This window comes from Ursus arctos, unplaced genomic scaffold (assembly GCF_023065955.2).
Source record: "Ursus arctos isolate Adak ecotype North America unplaced genomic scaffold, UrsArc2.0 scaffold_10, whole genome shotgun sequence".
Taxonomy (NCBI): Eukaryota; Metazoa; Chordata; class Mammalia; order Carnivora; family Ursidae; genus Ursus; species Ursus arctos.
Window position 1 is genome coordinate 3,274,726 of NW_026622764.1, and position 4,961 is coordinate 3,279,686.

A 4,961-nucleotide genomic window follows, 5' to 3' on the forward strand; every position below is an offset into this window, starting at 1 on the left:
TCACACACTCTACAACACCGAGGACCCTGGCCACTGCTGCGCTCAGGGAAAGAAGCAGTAACAACAGGCCACGTAGTGTGTGGTTTCTTTATGTGAAATGTCCAGAATGGGCAAATCCAGAACCACAGAAAGGAGAGGAGTGGTTGTCAGAAGCTTTGGGGGCGGGAGGCGGGACAGGGGGGAGGGCTCGAAGGGAAAAGCTAAGTCACCTGGAGGGGTTTGTTTGGCGTGGCCCCAAGGACACAGCGCGATGCTGTCACGACTCTGTGAATAGATGAAAAACCACTGAATTTTACACTTTACAAGAGTGGATTTTATGGTTTGTGGGTTATATGTCAATAAACCTGTTATACAAAAAAAATCCTTTTTAGCTGCTTTACAGAGTCCAAGCCTATGTCCCTGGAAATTCCTGTAGATGATCAAGATTCAGCTTGTTATTTCGAGACGTCTTATAGCCTGAAGATGAAATACACCATTTTTTACAGATAAACAAAGACAACAAAGCAATAAGAAGTTATTTTTTTCACATGTGTTCGAATTTCATGTTTTCAAACATCTGAAGGGAATCATCCATAAAATGAATCAGAATGATAATAGATATGTTTTTGCACGCTTTCACAGATGGTCTCATTCAAACACATCCCGGGTGATGATAAATACAGAAGCTTGTGGCGTCACGTACAATCAGACGCGGTTGGAGATTAGACCACGGAGCAAGTTCTCAAACGGAGCGTTTCTTACTTGTCTTCGCATTTTCCAGGGTGTGGAGGGTTTGTTAGTGGAGGGAAGGATGAAATGGTTTATTATTTTATAGTTGTTCCTCTAGGAGGGGACACCTTCAACCAGGGATAAAATGAACATCCTTTTGTCCCAGAGATAATACACTTTTAAAGAAGAGCCCACCCTGGAAAGCAGTAGGCGCTTGATAAATGTTTTGTGAAAGAATGTAGGAAGTCATAAACGCACAAATGGATAAATACGGAATATGGACAAGTGGGTATCCTCGTTGAGCCCCCACCGCACTTCCTGAGATAGCTTCTTCCTTCGCCTCCAATGAAAGCTTTGGAATTTTGAAGTGTTTTCAAGCAATGAAATGATCCTAAAATATTTGTGGTCTGGTTTACGTGCAGAGCGTGTCCCGGAGGCTTCTCCTGTTTCCTAACTACAGAATCAGCCATGTTAAGGACTTTGAATGTAATGATTGACATCAAGCTATAGTCCTCCAAACCCAAATGAGAACAAAGTTTCCTGAAAAGGATCCTGAGAAGTAATTATTTTGGAGTGAAACCTCGTTCTCAGTTACATCACGTAACCATAAAATACTTTGAAAGGAATTAAAGTAATATTGAGACAACACGGGACTTTTCATCTTTGACTATGGGCTTTCCCTCCTGAGCCCAGGAAAACCAAGATTCCCTGTGAAGGCTGCACGTTCAATGTCCCTAATAGAAAAACAATTTAGGAACGTATTGTTTGCAAAGGGTGAAGGGAACAGAGAGGGTACTATTTCGAATATTATCACACGCTTTATCGAGATTCCTTTGACACTTTGGGCCACTCAACATTTTTGAAAACTTTCTTTTTTTTAGCAAAATTCAGCAGTCTTCCCTCATGTGATTGAACTGGCATAGTTTCTGGCTATTGGAATCTGATAATTTGTTGATTTAAAAAACACAAAGGTCATCATTAGACTTTTCTAGAACACCAAGGCTTCCATCAACATCCACTTATGAGGTCAGAGTTCACAACCCAGGAGGACAGAAACGGCAGGTCAAATCAATTGATTTTTACACATTTTGAGAATTCCTTACTGATTTATTTCCATGAATTGGTGCACTCTTGAGATGAGGTAAGAAGTAAGTACATCAAAATTCTCATGGGGACATTCTTCTGTTAAAGAAAATCCTAGGAGGGCGCCTGGGCGGCTCAGTCCATGAAACGTCTGACTCTTGATTTCAGCTTGGATCGTGATCTCAGGGTCGTGGGATCCAGCCCCGCGTCAGGCTCCATGCTCGGCGGGGAGTCTGTTTGTCTCTTTCCCTCTGCTCCTCCTCCTCCTCTCTCTCTCTCTCTCATAAATAAGTAAATAAATACATAAATTAATTAATTAAATAAAATCTTGAAAAAAGGAAAAGAAAATGCTATGAAAGTATTAGTCAATATCACAGTGTTTTGCGCATGGAAAAATATGACACAGTCTGCGACCTCTCTTACTTCTAGAGTTCGAATAGTTACTCAAGTTTTGCGTGACAATAGAGCACCCTCCCATCCTCCTTCCCATCCTTTGACAGCTTTCATAACTCATATAAAATGAAAGACCTTCATGACATCGACTGGCAGTCACATCTCCCACCAACCCTGTTCAGGGACTCCCCGTCTAGCCAGACTCTCTAGATGAACTCTTGACCCTTTGACTTTACTGCCTCTAATTCTTTCTCCTGGCATTTACGTCTCATCAAAATCTTACTAGCCATTCCTTCACCCCAAATCTATTTGTTCCATAAAATGATCTCTGGATAAAAGATTACAAGTGTATAACCCTGCTCCCAGTGCTTACCAGTTGCGATCCGTACCAGACACGTGGTATGCGCATTTACAACTTTGTTTTGCAATTAATTCGGGCACATTAAGACCAGTGCAGATTATGCATTCTTGGAATCTACGGACCACCCTGACTGATTTTTGCAAGGTACTTCACACAGCAGCCTTGTCAGGAATGTTCGTTGACCGCATGAGTGAGGGAGGGGAGCTGACAACCCCGGCAGCCTCTCATCTAAGAAACATCTATAGGTGAATGATTACACCCTCGCAATCACACGCACCGTTCTTCCTCCGACCTGTACTGTTGTTTTGGAAGTCAGGAACCTCTGGTCACAAAGGAATCAGTTGTATGGACTTACTGCCTTGAGGTGCACTTGCAGGGAACTTTGATCATCACCGTCACAGCAAAGGTGAGGGCAGGTCTGGTGCTCCCGTGTTCTGCAAAGAGGCGTGCTCCGTGGACGCCCTCGGGTCACAACATGGCCATCTGTTGCTCAAAATCGTGTTTCAAATTTTACTTGAGAAGGCTTACGAGTAACCCAAGATGAATACATTTATTTTGGGGTGACAATCAATTTAATTCTCTAAATGAAATTGTGCTTTCAGTCTCTCTTACGGAGCAAGATGTTAGAGTAGCGGAGCCGTGAGATTTCAGGAAGAGTCGTAAGCACGGGCAGCCAGGTAGCCTGTTTTCAAATGGCTCCAACACACACCACTTGGGTACAAAGGGTCAAACACAGTCCAAACAAATGCTTGACAATAATAGGTACAAAGGGCCTCGTGTCCTTGGTGAATGATTAATCATAAGCTGTCATAAACAAAAGTGTTCTATACATTCGATAAACAGGTTTCCAGAAGACTACGGAAGAACGTCACATCTTTCAAAACTCAGTGCTAGCCATAGGTGATTGTGTTCTATTCGGGGCTTTAATATTTTTGAGGGTTTTCATGAACACTTTGAGTCAGGCTAGGGTGACTCTGTCTGCACCCCCAAGTTGGTGGGTAACATAAGTGTGTCCATAATTAAAATGTACTCTTAGTGTTTTTGCATATTTCTTTCATTCTGTTCTCCACTCAGCAGGTTATTTTATGCACATTTGCTCTCAGAAGGTGCTAGAAGGGGACATCCCCTTTTCTCGGCTTTATTTTTCCTCCGCTCCTGGGAATGAGGGAGGAATTAGCCACAACAACCACTAGGATGGAAAGACTGTAAGCCCATCGCACAAAAATAAAAAGGAAACACCACCTCACGTTCAGAGTAACCCAAGAATAAAAGACCAAGGGGGAAAAATTTATATATATATATATTATATATATATATATTATATATATATATATTATATATATAAAAAATATATATATATACACACACACACACACTTATCTTTTCACAGATGTGCTGGAACGTATAGAGCCAAATACATGTGGCCCTCCCAAGTGGCCTGCTTGGAAGATTACACAAACATTTTCCAATTTCCCAATAGCTCTGCTGCAGCTCAGAACACTTGTAGTGTTTGACTTTCAGAAATTATATTGAGACTCACTCTGTAGTCACATAAGAAAATGCTTTGCTTCTTCAGCCAGAGTCAACCATGGGACGGGCAGGGTTATGAGCACCTTTCTTGGTCCAAAAGAGAGGAAGCTAATCTGTTGTGCTGGCAAAGAAATAATTGCAGAAAGAGATGGTGGGCCAACCAGAAGTTGAGCAAGTCAGGGGCTTATGGGAATTATCGTGAAAATGCAAAAGAAATGGGCTCTGGTGATGACCCTGCTTTTGAGAGCGTGGTCATGCCCATCAGAGGAAATGCTCCAGAAATGGTTTCGGAGCCTCCTCAGTCACTGGGGGAGGAGAGGGGAGGCGCTGCTCTCTCTCCCATCTCCCACCACACCCCCTCTTCCCCAGGACCTTGGCCCATGCCTCATGTTTCTATGCTCAGTGAAACCAAATAACGAAGACAACAGAACACATGAATTCCAGAACCTTTTGGTTGTGAAGGGCCACGAATCTGGTTGAAGCATGGAAAGGAAAGGGGAGGCAGAAAATAGAGCCCCAAGTGTCTTCCAAAGACATTCTTTCTTTTGTGTGTCACAATAACTCTGGTTTTTAAAATTCTAGACCCTTTATTCTCTTCTTTCTCCTCTCAAGAAGGCAGGTTGGAGGGATCCATGAGTGGAGTTTCTCACAGATTCATGTTTTCTCTACTTTATATCATGGCCCCTCCCACAGGAAAGAGCCCTGAGTGGGTGTGTCACCCCCAGGCACGTCCCGGGAGACCCCCTTCTGCACTGGCCTCCCCACATGCCCGCAGTCTCTGGAATCCCTACTGGTGAGGGCTGTTTGTTCCCTTCTGCCCTCTAGGGCTGGGTCATGGAGACCAAAGCCCATGAGTTTTGAAGGGATATTACACATTCTGTGATTT

At 43.2% G+C, this 4,961-nt stretch overlaps 1 long non-coding RNA gene across 1 annotated transcript; it reads right to left on the reverse strand.

The window, feature by feature from the left end:
- Nucleotides 1-290: 290 nt before the first annotated feature.
- LOC130542598 (uncharacterized) lies at nt 291-3,228 on the reverse strand. Its single transcript, XR_008957260.1, has 2 exons — nt 2,558-3,228; nt 291-2,069 (listed from the first exon to the last, which is right to left on the reverse strand). It is a non-coding gene; the product is annotated as an uncharacterized LOC130542598 (long non-coding RNA).
- Nucleotides 3,229-4,961: the final 1,733 nt, after the last annotated feature.